Source organism: Zalophus californianus, chromosome 16 (assembly GCF_009762305.2).
Source record: "Zalophus californianus isolate mZalCal1 chromosome 16, mZalCal1.pri.v2, whole genome shotgun sequence".
Taxonomy (NCBI): Eukaryota; Metazoa; Chordata; class Mammalia; order Carnivora; family Otariidae; genus Zalophus; species Zalophus californianus.
The window spans coordinates 30,624,894-30,644,351 of record NC_045610.1 but is presented as its reverse complement, the minus strand read 5'-3'; the positions used below and the strand labels follow the sequence as shown (position 1 = coordinate 30,644,351).

Genomic DNA, 19,458 nt, shown 5'->3' with positions numbered 1-19,458 from the left:
GTGCCTCTCCCTCTTTATCTGCTTGTGTTCCCTCTCTCGCTGTGTGTCTCTCTCTGTCAAATAAACAAATAAAATCTTAAAAAACAAATAAATCTAGAGACTCAGTTCTGGGAATTTCCCTTGTATTATTATTTTGAAAGTTTCTTTCCTTTTATTATTTTCTTTTTTTCTTCATCTCTCTTTTTAAAATTCTTATTGGTCAAATGTTGGCCCTTGTTCCAGTTATCTGTTGATATATAATAAACCATCGAAAAACCAAGCAGCTTAAAACAACAGTAATCATTTATTTTGCTTGCAAATCTGTAATTTGGGCAGGACTTGGTGGAGGATAGCTTCATCTCTGCTTTATGTGGCATCACAGGACATCTCTAATGAGACTACCGTAACTACCTGCCAAGATGGCTCAATCACAGGGCCAGCAAGTTGGTGGTGGTTGATGTGTGGTTGTTGGTATCTTTCCACATGGCACTCCCCACAGGGCTGCTTGAGCTTCCTCAGAGCATGTGGCTGGGTTCTGGAGTAGTATTACAGGAAGGCTGGAAAGAAGTTGCAAGGCTTCTTGTGACCTAGGCTTGGAAGTCCCAGAACATCATGTCTACCACATTCTATTGGTCAAGCAAGTCACCAAGACCAGCTCTATTTAAGAGGAGGGGATTTAGACTCTACCTTTCAATGGGAGAATAGTAAAGAATTTTAGCCATCTTTAATTTGCTATTACTCTAATTTTCATGTATTTCTTTTATTTTTCCATTTTTGACTTTTTCTCCTAGATTTTTGAAGATAGCCTTAACTTTACATTCCAGCCCTTCAGTTGACCTTTAGCAAAAATAATTTTTATTTTTAATCATATTGGTCTATTTCCATGGACACTTCTCTAAATTCACCCATTCTTGTTCTGTGGATAATGATATTTTTTTATCTTCTTATCTTTTATCCTATATTATTGTTTGTTTCAATTTTCTTTTCTGTGCAAGTTCCCCCTTTCCCCTATTCTTCATCAGTTTATTGGTCTTGATCTCTGCCTTTCATGTTAGGGACTTTCCTTAAACATCTGGCATTTTTTAACTAAGTAAAGCACTTAGACACTGACAGGGAACTCTGGGTGCAGAGAGAGTGTGTTGAACACTAAGCATCATTATAGGGTGATCAGGACCGAGCCAGCTTTTTCATCAGATGAAATAACAGTATCTGTAGGTGTTTTTTTCTGGGGCCAGCCCACTTCTATGGAGAAGAAATATTCAAATCCTTCCCAGGGAGTATAAGACCACCTGACAGAGGTCTGGGAACCACGCAGTAGAAGGTAGCTAAGGGTCTTACCATTCAGAATATAAACATTTTAATGGCCTTGTTTTCAGTATGATAAGTCACCCTGCTTCTGTCTGTGCCTGGTGTCCCCAGTTCAAAGCCTTCGTGATTCACTTCCAAGAGATCAAGTCTCCCATGTACAGTCTGAGTTGGGGTGGTCAGGGTGGGGAGGACTCCCCTATTTGCTCAGAAGGAAGGAGTTGGGGAACCGATTGCTCCTTCCATATACAGACCATCAACCTATCCTGTTTTTAGTCTTATTCCTCAACTCTGCTCTCAGAGGTATCTGGTATCTCAAATTCCTGAGGCTCTTTGGAACTCCATGACCCTGAATCTGCTTGTTCCATTTTGACTTCCCTCAGTGGTCTTTGGTTTCAGTATTTCCTCTCCAGTAAGTCTGTAACCATGCAATTATCCTTTTTAACCTTCAGAAATATTAATGTTTTAAATCTATTATCTTCTTATCTATTTTCTTTGTCTTTGTGAATTTCCATTTTTTCCCCCTTTACTATCATTTCATTAGAGTTTTGAGTGGAGTGAAAATATGCATTGAGTATGCCATGTTTAACCAGAAATCCACCTGAATTTTTCTTCCCATTGGGGAACAGTTAAATGTTTCTTTTAAGATAAGAACAAATTCCTTCCAGATGACCCAGAGGAAATCCACAGGATCGACCAAAGACTCTCTCATTTCTGACCTGCAAGACCAAAGCATGCTTACTGGGGCTAATCCAGACAGTGAGGGAGTAGCTAGCCTCCAGGCTGCCACTGAGCCCTTACAGGCTCATATCACATAGAGACAGGCAGAGCCAACTACAGTTGTGCCTGCCTCCACATTCAGGGACCAAAGAAAAGCCACATTTGTTGGATTTGTCAGTCACTAGGCTAGGCCCTTAATGTGATATATATCTCATTTAATTCTTATAACAAACTTAGGAGATATGCATTATTATCACTTCCATTTTAGAGGCAAAGCATCTGAACCACAGAGTTTTAACATCTTTCCAAGACCACACAGATGATACATGGCAGAGTGAATCCAGATCTGCTTTTGAGAATGTCTTCCTACTCCACTTTGTCTCCTAATTATATATGACCTATGTGATTACACTTTTTTGCCTGGAGACCATCGCATCTGGACCAGGGGTTTTTGGCTCTGGCCTGAGTACTGATAGGAGGAGAGACTCTAATCAAACCTGGTTGTCTCTTTAAGGGAAGATTTCATTGTTTAAAAAAAATATCTACAATAGAAATCTTTTATCACATGGTTCGGTGTGTATCATGCCTTAGAAAGGTCTAACAGGTAAACTTAATCTCATCAGGCTTCTATTAAATGTTGGCATTAGCTATAGATCTTGGGCAGATGACTTCACCTCACATCCTTGGATGGAGGTAACAACACTTCAACACAGAGATAACAAACAGAAGACACCCTGCACTATGGCACATGCACAGTATATTTCAGAAAACGGCAAATATACAACAGCCCTATGGTCCGGCTATCTGGGCTGAAAAACATATCTACCTTAAATGAACTCCTGGAGGAAAGATCCAAGCCTCTCCTGTATACCATATAACTCAGTACTCTGTGGCTCTGACCACCGGTCTTTGGGTACAGAAGGAAATGAGTAATGGGAACCAGTGTGCAGAATTGTTTTAACCCATACAGACATGGTCTTCTTTATAATCTACTCAGTTCTAAGGAGATGTACCTTCTCTCCTCTCCAGAGTTCTCTCCCTGTAGGGATTATGCCACGTACTGGTTTTCAGTATCTGCTTAAGATCTGGCTGCTGATGAGTCAGGGGAGAGGGAAGGGACTCCAGGGTCTGAGATATCACAGGGTTCCTGGGGCTGGAGTGAAGGAAGAGTTAAGAAGATTCTTGGCCTATGTCTGGTTAGAGGTGGAGGCTGGATGCCTCCTCATGTGAGGATGAGAAAAGTTTTGGCAGCCCAGCTTCCAGTCTGTGTAGAGCAGTGAGACTTAGAGCAGAACTTCTCAGTCTTCAGCATGCATATGAGTCTCCTGGGGGATGCGGTCGCATTAAAAGCAGATTCTGATTTTTAAGGTCTGTAGTGCGACCTAAGACTCAGCCATTCTAATAAGCTTCCAGGGGCTGCATGCTGCTGGTCCTTGGACCACACTCTGAGCAGAGAGGGTTCAGGAAAGGTCAGAAGATGTGGCCTGAATTTCTTAGGGTGTCACTTATGTCTATAATCCTCATACTCCTTATCTTTAAAATGGGGAAACAGCACCAAAGCAGAAATGTTTAAAGGTGTATATTGCTTTAAATATTTGTAAAGGTATTTAGGAAACTTTAATGCATTTTAAATTTAAGTGGCCATTCCTATTGTACTTGTTTAATAAACAACTTATTCTGAATGCAACAAACTCAACATATGGCTTATAATACAGTTCAGATTTCTAAGTTAGTTTTACAGGAACATGTGAATATAAAATGGGTTAATTTCATTTTGTTTAGAGCAAGAGCACTCTCTATCTTTTCCTATTTGAGAAATTTATAAAATTATTGTGGTCTGTGAGGGCTTGTTCCTCTTAATTAAAAATTCTTCTGATTTGACATAATGGAAGTTATTTAATCAGAATCCCTTGAAATTGACATTGGCAAAACCTATATCCACCTCTAATAGGACTCAAATGGCTTCAATTTATGGTGACTTGAAGATGGAGATGAAGAAAAGCTATGAGCAGGATTTAAGAAACACCTACAATGATTACCAAATGTTACAAGATAGAAAACAAACAAGAATAAAACAAAAAAATACACCCTTCATTGAAAAGAGATAATGCCTTTTTTTTTTTTAAGATTTTATTTATTTACTTGACAGAGAGAGACACAGCGAGAGAGGGAACACAAGCAGGGGGAGTGGGAGAGGGAGAAGCAGGCTTCCCGCGGAGCAGGGAGCCCGATGCGGGGACTCGATCCCAGGACCCTGGGATCATGACCTGAGCCGAAGGCAGACGCTTAACGACCGAGCCACCCAGGCGCCCCGAAGATAATGATTTTTTAAGAAGAGCTTTGTATATTCTGAAGCACTATAAATGTCTTTTTATAGACATTTCAAGATAATTAATAAAATTCAGAGAAATATCTAGGGTCAGAACTCCGTATGTTATTGATATTGGTCAATTAGCATAATTCTTTCCACTTGGAACTTTCAGTTAATGTAATGTAATAGTAACAATAGTAATATTATAGAGTAACTTACAGCTAATTCAATTTATATACCCCACTTCTTACTGAAAGCAGTTGTAGGACTTCTTGCTAAAATACCTCTCCTCTAACTTTCTGGGAAGGCTTCAGAAAGTGGGGAGTCTTTCCATTGCAGGCCCTCCTATCCCATGGGTGAAAAAAGTATTGGTCCTCTTATACCAGAGGCTTTGGCTACAAGGCTCTGGATTGCTTTGGACATCTAATTACTCTTGTACCTGTAAACGCAGCTTTGTTTAGTTTTTCCAGCTTCCCAGCTTCTCAGAATAATAAAGTCAAAGATGAGGGTGACTTTGCATCTAGGGGAACAAGTTGTGACAATCTAGCAGTCCTCCTTCTCACTGTCTTGGAGAGAGGTAAAGACTTTTTGTGCTTTGCTGAAACTAAATTGATGCAGACCATGTGGTACATTAAGGTTCGAGGGCTATGAGCTGCAATCAGCTGGGACCAGTCAAGAAGCCCCAGGCCAGTGGTTCTCAAAGTGTGGTCCCTGGATGAACAACATCAGCATCACCCAGGATCTTGTTAGAAATGCAAATTTTCAAGCCCTAACCCAGGTCTGCTGGATCAGGAATGCTGGAGGGGGCACGCAGTACTGTCCAGTTTAACTTGCCCCTTGCCCCTGCCAGGTGCTCCTGATGCGCAATAAAACCAGAGAATCACTACCCTGCTACTCCAGTCCAAAGTCTTCCAGTAGAACCAGAGCCATCTTGGCAACTTCTTTCCTCAGTACAACCCAAAGTCAAGAGAAAAAGAGAACGAGGTTAAGGGAAGTGGGAGTGTAGCCTGATGTTTCAGCCTCTGTTCAGATAGATAAGGGAATTGCAATACTCGGCACGGAAGCATCACATTTTATACTTCGATAAACTCATTTCTAGTAGTGGTCTGGGGCTGGGGAGGAAGGCCTGATTTTTAGCATTTGCTGATTTTCATGGTGTAAATGCTCCCACCACGTCTGATTTTGAGCTAACAGTGGGTGTGTTACTGAATACAAGGCTAGGAAGAGATGCTGCCAGTTGTCTCTCATAGGCTGGTTTGAGTCACTGTCACTCCTTATACCAAAGGAAAAAGAAACCCTTTCTCTCTAGCTCTCTCATCTACTGTCTGAAAGTCTCACCTTTGCTTAGCCAAACATACTCTCAGGAGAAAGTAAGAAAGTTTTTTTAAGTGCATGTAGACTATTTTTACTTGTTATGTACTACTAGTATACTCTTTGTTTGGACCTTTTTTATGGACTTTCTTTTCCCTAGAGAATGAAGTATGCTATAGTGTATAGTGGGGTGGGAAAGGGGCAATCTGGACTTGGTGTTAACTCATGTAGAGTCTAGCCTAGATTCTGCTATTAATTAGCCGTGATTCCTTGATCAAATCACTTCTACTTTCTGGCCTCAGTCTTCTCATCAGTAAAATGAAGGGCTGGCTGAATTATGATTAAAGAATGTTCTATATCACCATGAACTCAAAAGCCTCTTTTTTACTGATGATCAGTGGGATTTGGTTATGCACCTTGAAAGACAGGTCCAACCTGATGATGATGGAATTCCTTTGCTGAACCTAAATAGCTGCCTTGTAGGCTAAAACTCTCATAAGCCAATCCCTTGGGAAAAAGGGACTCAAGTCTTTGCCACAGTCTTCAAATTGAAACAGTAGAGTAATTGAAAGTGCACTGGGTTTGGAACATGGCAGATCTGGTTTTCAATTTGGTCCCAGCCACTTACTACCGTGTGACTAAGGAAAATCACTCAGCCTCTGGGAACCTTAGTTCCCTTATTTATAGGATGGGGTAATAATACCTGCTTTAGGCTTGTGTGGCTATTAGATGAATAGTGTGCAAAGATATAGGAAGCTTCCAGTAAACAATAAAAGTTACCATTTGTTAAAGCATGATTAATATCAACTAAAGCAAATTAGAAAAGAGAAATTGAAAATAATAAGAGACTCAGAGCCTTGTAGTTTAGAAAAGACTCAAGATAGGCATGTTATGGGTCATCAAGTGTTTGAAGGAATTAATATTATTTTATTTGGGCACCTGGGGAAGAATTAGGAGCTGTAGGTAGACTTCCAAAAAGACCAGTTTGTGCTCTATATCATGGAGAATGGTCTCTCAATCATGGCTATTTGGAGGTAAAATGGGCTGCATTCAAAGGTTATGAGTACCCAGTCACTGTGCACACTTATTCTTAGGTCAGTGCTTCTCCAACTTTAATGTACCTGTGAACCTCCTGGGGAGTCTTGTTATAATGCACAGTATAATTCAGCTGGTCTGGGGTAGGGCCTTAGATTCTGCATTTCTAAGAAGCACCCAGGTGATGTTGATGCTGCTGATGGATCCATTGATAGAGAGGGATGGTTGATCGTACTTAGAGTAGCAAAGTCTCACATGTATTCTTCACAGGGGAGATATCTTCTCCAAGGGGGTGAACATTGGTTGGGGAGAGGGGGCAAAATAAATCTTACTTTTTGCATGTGTAAAGTATGGGTACACGTATAGTACTTAAACAGATATACAGTATTTCTGTGGTTTTAGAATTTCGTGGGGAAAAGTGATTAGGAGAAAATGTCTAATGGAGCTCCTGGGAGGAGAAGGGCTAAGAAAAAAGTTTGAGGATCACTGTGTTGTGCAGATGAATTAGCAGAGCCAGCCAGGGTTGGTGGGGGGGGTGGGGGAGGGCGGTGCATGGTGGGGTGGGTAGGTAAAAATGCTCTCTCTCCACTGAGCCATACACTTCCCAACCACAAACAGTACAGAGAACACCTAGATTATGGGGTTGCAAGGGTTCTTTTTTTTTTTTAAAGATTTTATTTTATTTATTTGAGAGAGAGAGAGTGAAAGAGAGAGCACAAGAGGGGGTAGGGTCAGAGGGAGAAGCAGACTCCCCGCCGAGCAGGGAACCCAATGCGGAACTCGATCCTGGGACTCTGGGATCATGACCTTAGCCAAAGGCAGTCGCTTAACCAACTGAGCCACCCAGGCGCCCGGGATTGCAAGGGTTCTATGATTAAAAACCTAATATAAACCATGATTAAAAACTTAATGGGAAGACAGTGGTTTTTAGTGCCTCCCTACCTGCGTTCTGTGTTATGAAGAACCCCACCCAATAATCAGTGAAGATGCCAACAATTCCACAAGACTGATGGATTTATCAGGATTATACATGATTTATCACAAGGCCTCGGGGGCCCAGACATCCTCTGTGGTTTCCAGACTCAAAAGAAGCACAAATGTACAAATAAGGACTGAAACCTCCAGAGCTACTATCTCAGCAAACAATGAACCATTGGAGGCTTTTTACCTTGCACCTGCTGGGGGAGTCAGGAAATGGCTGTTCTAGTACAGATGAGGCACTCAGGGACTCTTTCTGCTCTCTTCCACCCTGCTGGCCCTGGTGGGGTATGTGGAATCTGAGATTTACTCACAGTTCCCACCCTGAGCAAAGGAAACCAACCTGACGCTTTTCATCAGTCCTGACACTGACCACTTGGGCAAGTTTTCTGAGCCTCTGTCTCCTCATCTGCAAAACAATAATACCTAATTGTAGGATTGTCTGTAAGGGTTAAATGAGATAACAAGGCACTTAGCCATATGTTAATTGCTGCTGTTTTATTGCTGGTCTTGCTGCCATTGCCAAAGTGACGGGTACCTTCCACAAATATCTGTTGACCTCCTGGCAGCTAGGAGTGGTCCCTTTACTACTATCTCTCTCTCTCGTATTTACGTAGTCCTTCTCTAAAGTTTGCATGGGTTTCCTTAGAATGGAGCCATAGACCACACAGTCATGAAGGGGAATCACCTTGAACATCCCTGAACTCCAATTTCATCCCGGCATTTCTGGAGCTGCAGATGCACATTTCAGCTGCCTGTCTGGTCACGCTTGCTTGATTGATCTACAAAGTTGGTCATGACTCATTTGAGCAATTCTTCTCTTGATCAGAGCATGATCTATTTTCTCATTTCCTTCCTTTGGCACATTCATGATTTCCTATGAAGACTGAGGAGTCACTTACCTTCTGTCTTCTCTGGCATTTTCTTGCCTAATGCACGTGTGTCCTGTTATTCTAACCAGACATGGCAGCAGGATACATATAAACTGCTTCCAGTGAGTATATCCTGGGGTTGGCGAAGTTTTCTTAAAGAGCCAGATGGTATTTTAGACTTGCCGCCCATGCAGCTAGCAAACTCTGTGTAATAGTATAAGAGCAGCTATAGGCAATGGGCACTATTGTGCTCCAATAAAATTTTATTTTCAAAAATCATATGGTGGGCTGTACTTGGCATGTAAGTCATAGTTTGCCAACTCTTGTTATATACTATCATCTGATTTTCAATTTTCTTTTTTTCCCCTAATTTTCAATTTCTAAAAAAATTTTCCTTTTTAAAGTCCATTCTTGGGTCACCTGGGTGGCTCAGTCGTTTGAGCGTCTGACTCTTGGTTTTGCTTCAGGTCATGATCTCATGGTCCTGGGATTGAGCCCCTGCATCGTCAGGCTCCATGCTCAGTGGGGAGTCTGCTTGAGATTCTCTCCCTCTGCTCCTCCTCTTTCTCTCTCTCAAATAAATAAATAAAATCTTAAAAAAGTAAAGTCCATTCTTAACCCTCCCTTATTTTGTCAAGTTGGTCACGTCTCCATTTTTCCCATGTCCCCAAAAATCAAATAGTTTCCTTGGGAGTCTCATGGTGCTTACAATAAGGTCATAGGTCATGACAACTACACATTGGCTCCCTTCTCCTGGTGATTTATTTATTTTTTTAAAGATTTTATTTATTTATTTGTCAGGGAGAGAGAGAGAAAAAAAAAAAGAGTGAGTGAGCACAAGCAGGGGGAGCGGCAGACAGAGGGAGAAGCAGGCTCCCCGCTGAGCAAGAAGCCCAGTGCAGGACTCGATCCCAGGACCCTGGGATCATGACCTGAGCTGAAGGCAGATGCTTAACCAACTGAGCCATCCAGGCGTCCCTCTTCTCCTGGTTAATAAGTTGGTTGTATTCTTCAACGTGGTAGATGAACAACTGCCCAAACCAGCATCACTCTATCCTTGCCCCAGTCACAGGGATTCAATTTTGGCATAAACTGTGTTCCTCCATTGGTATTCAGATTAGTGTAGAAACATCGGTGCATGAATCTTTAGGCAGACTTCTGAGATTCAAGATCCAGTTGTGGTACTTACTAGCCATGTGACCTTGGCAAATTATTGAATACCTGAGCCTCAGTCCTGCCATGAAATGAGATTGTTAAAAACTAGGGTTGTTGAGCAATAAAATGAGGTAATACATGTGAAGTCTCCAGTATTTAGTACGCACTCAATTTATATTAACTACTTCTGTGCAGAAATGTTCAGGCATATAGATGACTTGGTGGGACAGGCTTTCTCAAGAGGTCTGTTTTTATGAATTAATTCAGGGGGGAAAGGTTTGTGTGGGATCCTGGGGGCAGAGAATGGTGGAGTGGGGAAGGAGTGGACAGTATAGAGCCTTCTGGCCCTCAGAATGTGGCCCATGGACCCTGCTCTGGTTTATTCACTTTGTTTTTTATTTCTTCCCCAAATCTTATAATTAACTTTATTCAAAAGTTTTCAAAATTTTACTCCTGATAAGAGTCCATGCAGAAGTTCAAATCTGCCAGATACTCACATTGGCTGTAGGTGAACTCAATCTTACATTTAGTAGGCAAAGCCCAGGGTCAACTGTGAGGACTTGACATGCATTCTTGAGTCTTTACCACAGTCCTCTTCACTGCGATTCAACAAATACGCCTGACTTTGTGAAGCTTACATTCTAGCAGGAAACAGACAATAGGTACACAAGTGAATAAATAATCTAGTTTGTCTTAAACCTCTTTAACAGTGACCATGAGCACTGAGCTTACTCACTTTAAAAACATTTAGTTTTCATTATTAATTTCTGCAGCTGAGACCACAAAATAAAAGTCTAGAACAAAGAGAGTTGCTTTTAAGTAACACACAAAAAAAGATGGTTGTCTTTTTTTACCGTAGTCCCTTGCCTGGGGGTTGGGAAGAGGCTCTATGTTCATTTCAGCAATGCTGTCATCGATCAGAATACAGTGGGATGTAATTTTGGCAAATGCCCTCAGTGTAAGTTTGTGTCAGTCAAGAAAATTAGTCTCACTGGGTCTTATTTTTGAGAACTCTGTATTTCTTAGTTTGACCACCATCATGGTTTTACTATATGTCTATAAATTTGGCATTTCTCCCTTTAAAGGTGATCTCCAGACACCTATCTAATGAATACAATTTGGCAGAAGTGATGCTCTGTAACTCCTGAAGATAGGTCATAAAAAAGGATAGCTTCTGCCTGGCTTTGTCTGTACCTTAACTCACTCCTGGGAGAGCCAGATACTTGGTCCTAGGGGCAGTCCTAGGGAGAGGCCTGTGCAGGGAGGAACTGAGCCATCACCAATGTGCTACTCAGTGAATGAGTCCCTTTGGAAATGGATTCTCCAGTTCAGTCAAGCCTTTAAATGGCTCAGCCCCTGCTGACATCATGACCACAACCTCATGAGAGCTCCTGAGTCAGAACTAACCAGTTAAGCTGTTTGCAGATTCCTGGCCACCAGAATTTTGAGAGAAAGTTTCTTGATTGTTCCCACCCACCAAGTTTTTGAGTAATTTGTTATGCAGTTGTAGATAACCAAAACAGAACGGATACTTGGAAATAGGGTGTTACCAAAACAAAGAGCTAAAACATCAGAGTGGCAAATGGAAGCCGGAAGGAACTTACAAAGTGTTTGGGGGAAAGCCTCATGAGCTCTGAAGAGACTGTTAACAGAAGCCCGATGGTCCTCAAGGGCGCTGGCTGGAGGAAGGGAAAGAAAAATGAAGAAATGCTATTGGAGGCTGGAGGAAAGGGGTGCATGTTCTTTAGTGGCCGAAGGTTTAGCAACACTGTCACTTGTGTTAATGTGAAAAGTAGGGAACATAATTTATGAACTGGGGGATCCAGCTAAGGAGGTTACAGGCCGCATGTTGAAGGTGCTGCCTGGATTCTCTTTGCTGCTTTTGGTAAAAGGCTATAAAGAGCTATTATAATATTTATTAATTTCTTGAAAAATAATTGACATAGATCACAGTATAAGTTTAAGGCACACAGCATGATGGTTCAATTTTTATATATTGTGGTTACTACAGTGGGTTCAGCTAACATCTGTCTTCTCCTATAGATACGATAAAAAGGAGAGAAGGGAGAAAAGAAAAAATTTCCTCTTGTGATGAAAACTCTTAGGATTTACTCTCTTAAATTTCCTATATATATATATACAGCAGTGCTAATTATAGTCATCATGTTGTACATCACATCCCTACTACTTAATTATCTCAGAATTCAAGGTTTGCCCCTTTTGACCACCTTTCTCCATTCCCCCCTGCCCCTACACTCCACTTCTGGTAACCACAATTCTGATCTCTTTTTATGTACGTTTTGAGATTCCACATAAAAAGACAAAAAGCATTTCTTTTTGTCTGATCTATTTCACTTAGTGTAACACGTTTAAGTTCCATCCAAATTGTTGGAAATGGTAGAATTTCCTCATTTTTTTGTGGCTGAATAATATCCCATTGTGTATATATACCACAACTTCTTTATCCATTCATCCATCGATGGACACTTAGGTTGTTTCCATGTCTTGGTTATTGTAAATAATGCTCAAGCAACCTTTTGAAGAAGCTTTTGTGTGGAGGAACTGAGACCTGTCACTGACACCCAGCACCAATTTGCCAGCTGTGCAGGCAAGCCTCCTTGAAAGTGAACCCTCCAGTTTCATTTAAGCTTGGTAGTGACTGAAGCCTTGCCCAATCATAACATCACTGGAGTATAGTTTATATATCAGAAAAGTGAACCAGCTCAGGTGTATAGTTCATTGATTTTTAGTAACTTAGTGATGTAACCATCAACATTTATAAATTTAGGAGCGTTCTTATCTCCCCAAGAACATCCCTCATGATCATTTACAATTAATCCTCCTTCCTACTTCCAGTTCTGGACAACTATTAATCTACTTCCTGCCTCCAATTAATTTGCCTTTTCTGGACATTTCATAGAAATGGACTCTTAATATGTGGTACCTTGTGTCTGGTTTTTCATTTAGCATGTTTTTGAGGTTCATCCATGTTGTAGCGTGAATTCATAGTTTGTTCCTTTTCTTTGCTGAATAACATTCTGTTATATGGATGCATCACATTTTGTTTTATTAGTTGGTGGATGTTTGGGTCATTTCCAGTTTGGGGCTGTTATGAATACAGCTGCTATGAATATTCACATGCAAGTCTTTGTGCATACATATGTTTTCGGTTCTCTTGGTTATACAATTAGCTGTGGAATTAAGTATGATTACTCTGTGTTTATCTTTTTGAAGAACTGCCAAACTTTTCCACAGCGGCTGTACCATTTCACAATGCCACCAGCAAGATGTGTGTTCCTGTTCCTCCACGTATTTTAGTCGGTGTGAAATGGCATCCTATCATGGCTTTAGTTTGCATTTCTCTAATGACTAATGTTGAGCATCTTTTCCTGTGCGTATTGGCCATTTGTGTATCTTCTTTTGTGAAATGTCTGTTCATATCTTTTTTAAAAAAGATTTTATTTACTTGAGAGAGAGAGAGAGAGAGAGAGAGTGCGTGTGTGCGTGCACAAGCGGGGGGTGGGGAGGCGAAGAGGGAGAGGGAGAAACGGACTCCCCGCTGAGCAGGGAGCCTGACATGGGGTTCGATCCCAGGACCCCAAGATCATGACCTGAGCCCAAGACAGACGCTTCACTGACTGAGCCACCCAGGTGTCCCCACAGAAGGAAAATTGATCAACTGGTTAATTTTGTCTTCCCTGTACCTTAACCATTCAGTCTTTACCCACCTCTGTGTGATACATATTCTTCTGAATGTCTTATTACAAGTGTAGTTTCTTTCATCAATGGCTAATTTCATTTATGTTCAGAAAGCATTCCGTTCTGCACGCTAAAGGAAAGCCAAAAGGCAGCTCAGGTACCTGCTAAGCCAGCGTTCAGGGTGACCTGCCCAAGTGTTTTGAGGCTGTTGCCCTTCACCTAAAGAGCTTGGCCCAGCTACAGTATTCAAGCTGCCAAGAAAATAAGCCAGGACTCTTCAGTACTTTATGTGCTGGAGTCACATTTACAAATCTGGTTTGAAATGGGCTCTTAACAAAGGTGGCTCCTCCCTGGGCTCCTACTCTTCTGGCTCGGTTCAATGCAAGAGGGCCACCAGTAGCTTCTGGAAGTCCCCAGAGGTGTCTGAGTGAACCATGTCAGAGAGAGACTTCTGATACTTCTCTTAGAACTTTTATCCCCTGAAGGTCCACCTCAGCCCTGGTCACGATGATGTGAATGAGCGTCTCCTCATCGGTGCCTGCACCCTTCATAGACGGTCAGTGAGATAGCCTTCCTGGTCTCAGGTGCACCTCACGAGAGTTAAGTAGGCCTTCTGCAGATCTCCTGACGTTTCTGCTTCAATGACCTCTTCAGTGGCTTTGTCGATGAGGATTTGGTAGGCTTGAAAGGTGGCACATAATTGCTTGCGGCTTCTCTTGCCAGGACTTCACTGAAGGCGAGCTTGTCTGTGCCTCAGCGGCCTTCCCCTGCATCATAGAGATCTTTGGCATCCTGACCAGCTAGATCTTTGTCCAAGTCATCTCCTTCATCATAATTAGCCTGTAGCAGGGACACCAGGATTTTTTTTAGGTTTCCACTGGTATCAGCTTTGACATCTGATTCAAGGCTCCTGTCAAATAACCTTTGGTAGACTGCCTTAATGGCAATAATCTCCTTATTGGTTCTTGTGCATGGGACCTCGTTGAGCACTGCCTCATCTGTGTCCAGACCTTTCATGGCCTTCTGCAGCTGCCAGGCATCGTACTCGCTGGGGCGGTCCAGGAGGGCCAAGGCTGTCTTCTCAAAGTTCCCACTCAGTTCACTCTTGAACACCTCCTCCAGGTCCTTGCCATACATTGCCTTGTACTTTTGCTTGATTTGTTGCCTCTCATCCAATGTCCTGCTTGATAACATCTCAATGATGGCTGCTTCATCAGTTCCCATTCCTTTGCAGGCTTTGTTCAGCTTTTTGGCATCCTGATCTACATCAAAACCCTGATGACTTCTCGCTTTGGCATGACGATTGCCCATTTTTGTTTTTCTAAGACAGTTGTTCTGTATTTCATTCTGTTCATATCTTTTAATTAATTTTATTATTGGGTTGTTTGTCTTACTGAATTCTAAGTGTTCTTTTTAAATTCTTAATGCTCTTTTAAAATTCGTAAGTCCTTTATCAGATGAGTACTTTGCAAATATTTTCCCTCAGGCTGTTGCTTGGCTTTTCATTTTCATTGTCTTTCGAAGGCCAAAGTTTGGGCCATTTTGATGAAGTATAATTTATCCTTCTCCCCTGTTTGAGAATCATACTTTAAGTGTCACATCTATAAAAATCTTTGCTTAACTTGAGGTCTTGAGGATTTTCCCTACATTTTCCTCTAAATGTTTTGTTGTTTTAGCTCTTAAGTTCAAGTGTATGATCTATTTTGAGTTAATGTTTGTGTATTGTGTGAGGTGAGGGTCTGAGTTCAATTTTCTTAACATCATTTGCTGAATAAACCTGCCTTTTCCTCAGTGAATTGCCCTGCATCTTTGTTAAGGATCAATTGACTATAAATCTCAGTACTTATTTCTGGCATGGTACCACACTGATCCTGATAACTGTAGCTTTATACTATGCTTTGAAATTGGGACAGGAAGTTCCTACACCTTGCTTTTTTTTTTTTTTTCAAATTGTTTTGTCTAGTCTAGATGTTTTGCATTTTCACATAAATTTTAGGATCTGTCAAGCTGCTCAGTATTTTGACAGCGTCTCCTGGGAGACTCTGAGCCAGAACTACCCAGCCAATGACCCATCCCTGACCCACAGGGTTGATAATGATGAATGTTTGTTCTTAAGTCACAAATTTTTGGGTAGTTTGCTTCAGAGCAATAGATAACTAATAAACTAATAAAACCACCCAGTTTTATTTAGCATGCCTATGCATGAAATACGGCATCCCTAAACATCCTGTTTTTCTCAGAATTGAAGATTTGCTGCTATTGAGGAAAATGAAAGGTATGTCAGGTGGCAGAAGTAAGAGAACTAGGGATAGGAGGGAAGGGTAAGGCATGGAGTAGAGAGAGGTCCGGAGCAGCAGTGAGCAAAGTGTGGCCTGAGGGCCAAACAGCCCGGAGCCAGTTTAAGAATGCCTTTTATATTTTTATGTTAAAAAAAAAAAAGAAAGAAATGACTGTGTGATAAAGAATTTATGTGACCTTTTATGAAAAAGTTTGCTGACCCCTGGTTTAGAACACTGGAGATGGATCTGTAATGAAGATAAAGGTTTTGGTTGTTGTTGATGATGTTGTTTTTGTGAAGTACAATTAATATACTGTGTTATATTAATTTCCGGTGTACAATATAATGGTATCACCATACATCTGTCAGGATGGCAGGAATCAAAAAGACAAGAAATAACAAATGTTGGCAAGGATGTGCCCTGTTGGTGGGAATGCAATGCGTGGTACAGCCACTGCAGAAAACAGTATGGAGGTTCCTCAAAAAATTAAAAATAGAAATAGCATGTGATACAGTAATTCCACTACTGGGTACTTGCCCAAGGAAAACAAAAACACTAAACTGAAAAGATATATGTAAACCTATGTTTATTGAAGCATTACTTACAACAGCCAAGATATGGATCAACCCAAGTGTCCATCAGTAGATGCATGGATAAAGAAGATGTGGTATACATATACAGTATGGAATATTCTCAGCCATAAAAAAGAATGAGATTTTGCATTTGCTACAACATGGTTGGACATAGAGGGTTTATTGCTGCTCAGACAGAGAAAGACAGATACCATATGATTTCACTTATGTGGAAAACGAGAAACAAAACAAATGAACAAACAAAAGAAACAAAAAAACCCCCAGTCTCTTAAATACAGAGAACAAATGGAAGATAAAGGTTTTGGAGTCATGAGCATCTAGGTAATATTTGAAGTTATGGGAAGAGATGGTTTGATATTGGGATCTAGGGCTTGGTTCCCAGATATGTTATCACTGGGGAAGAGATAAGTTTTAGGCTTCCCCAGGCAAAGTACTGGAGATACAAGTGCTCATTTGGGTCTGTCCTTACCCAGCCCAGAGACAAGGGGGACTCATTACTGCCTATACTCCCTCCCCGTAGGCTGAGAGTCCTGCCACCACCCGGTCCCCTCCAGGCCTTGGCTCTCAGGTGTAGGAATGGGACTTGGGCTCTCATAGGGCAAGTTCCTCAAGGTGTAGAGGCCTGTACCTAACGAACCTGTGCCTAAGTAAAGACTTGTAGGTGATGTATCTTCCCAGCTGGCTATCAGCTCTGCCTCTGTTCCCCCTTCTCTTATAAGAAATAGGTATTAGGCATGCATCCTCTGAGGAGACTGGGAATGAGGTCCTGTCATCATTTTTTTTCTTTTTTAGATTTTATTTATTTATTTGAGAGAGAGCGAGCGCGTGCACGCACACGCACTAGCATGAACAGGGGGAGGGGCAGAGGGAGAAGGAGAGGGAGAATCTCAAGCAGACTGCCTGCTGAGTGCAGTCTGACCCAGGGCTCGATCCCAGGACCCTTAGATCATGGCCTGAGCAGAAACTAAGAGTCTGACACTCAACCAACTGAGCCACCCAGGTGTCCCAGAGGTCCTGTCATTCTTAAAGGTATTTGGATTTACCACTCCAGAGCCCAAGAGCAAGAGAGGACACGCATTTGGTTCTCTACCCACTCAAGTGGCTACCTGTTCTGCACCAGAATCACTCTAATAATTGAAAGAACCTAAATTGCCCCTGCCAATGTCTGTGGAAGTAACTATATAAGTCCTCCAGATCTGAAAAGCAAATGTGTTCCATTCTGTGAGATGTCTCATTCTATGGATTCAATTGCTATCCATCCCTCAAAGCACCATGCACTCAGCACTCTGAGTATGCACAGACCTCTCTGCTTTATGGTTTGCAAATCCCTGCAGCTGTAAAACAAATCAGTGTTTTCTCTTTCTGCTCTCAGTTTAATGGAGATCAGCTCTTCAATCTATGTTTAATTATGAGGGGAAGGGATGGAGTCCCACTTTGTTTAGCAAAAATAACAAATGGCAATAATACCAACTTCATTCATTGCTTGTGTTCCCAGGGAAATGGAAGGCAGGATTGTATACCTTTTCGCAGATTTCTCTGCTATGGTGGAAAACACTCCAGATTTGGGATACAAAGAACTGGATAAAAGTCCTAGCTTTGAGTGACCTCGAATAGTCATTTAACCTGATTGAGCCCCAGGTTACTTGTTATCATGGGCATCATGGTGAGGATTACATATGATGGAATTTCAAAAGGCACTTGTACCCTGTAAATTTCTACACCTAAGGAAAGGGATGTTTTTATTTTATTTTCAAAGGTGGAGAAATAGTTCAAATCTTTGTCCATTGTCAATGTAGAGTTTCTGTTTATCATAATTCATATCACAGATTACATAAATGAACAGAGAGTTCCAAGTTGAGGTTACTGTGTTTCTCAAGAGAATCCAATTACATCTAGTTAACAAACTCTTTTCATAAACAGATGTCTCTCTGGAACTGATGATAGATGGGGGGTGAACTTGCTATGCTATTGCCACTTAAAATGAGTGAATTTTATGACTCTTGGCTAAAGCAGAGGTGGATCAGCCCCAAAGAAATACTATAGTGTTCAGGGTCTTCTTCCCACATACTCTTTTTCCTCTGAAATTGGTTTGCCCTTTTTATTGGTTGTTTTTATTTTTGAAGAATTAGCCCCTTGGGAAGAAAATTCAATCTATACCAATGTTTTCAATAGAATAAATTTCAACCACCCCAGTTCAAATGCGGTCAGAAAGTGGGATTGACCTTGCTCATGAAACAAACATATTTGTTCCTTCATTTCATCATTCCCCTTAAGAAACTCACAGTCGCATTGGAAAGCTTTTAAATTGGCAGGACCCAATACCTATTGAATTTCTTTCATGGCACAAGGGGTAGGTAAGCCACCTATGGTCTTGGCTGGGATTCCAGGAGGCAGGTCTGGAGTAAGGAGAGGTAGAAAGATCTGGCATGTACTCTCATGGGTCCCTGCCATTTTTATCTGCAAACCTGAGGTTCCTTTTTTCACCTCATCCTGTTTGGACTGGTGTCTAAATTTAAGGTGATCTATTTGTTTCTGACTTGAGTCTCTCTTTGCACAGTGCATCTGAGAACTGCCTTTTTGGGGTCCTTATGCCACACCCATGGGCAAGAGATACTATTCCCCTTTTCTGGCCCATGTTTGTGAGTACTTTCAAAGACACTTATTGGTATTTATTTATTTATTTATTTATTTATTTAAATATTTTATTTATTTATTTGACAGAGAGAGACAGCGAGAGAGGGAACACAAGCAGGGGGAGTGGGAGAGGGAGAAGCAGGCTCCCCACCGAGCAGGGAGCCCGACGTGGGGCTTGATCCCAGGACCCCAGGATCATGACCTGAGCCGAAGGCAGACGCTCAACGACTGAGCCACCCAGGCGCCCCAGCCACTTCTTGGTATTTAAAAATTACTTCCTTTACACATAATAAGATCTAAAGCACCTGGTATAGAGTATGCCTTAAGTAAGGGGCAGTTTTCTTCCACTTTCTCTCCTTCAGTTACAGTATGAGACCATGGCACTGTTCACCAATGAGTCCATCCCTTTCCTCCGTTCCTTCCCAGGCTTTAGGTCCAGCCTTTAGCCTGCTGAAACATAGAGTCTGCCCTTATAAGTTAAAAATCTTGGGTTGGAACCCAGATCTATAGGCAATTAGCTCAGTGGTGTGAGGCTTAGACAATAAATGGGACGTAAAGGAGTTTCCTTGGAATCACTTGCACTGACT

General features: G+C 41.6%; 1 pseudogene; it reads right to left on the bottom strand.

Annotated features, from left to right (window-relative positions):
* Window positions 1–13,741: 13,741 nt before the first annotated feature.
* Window positions 13,742–14,676, bottom strand: LOC113908264 (annotated as a pseudogene).
* Window positions 14,677–19,458: the final 4,782 nt, after the last annotated feature.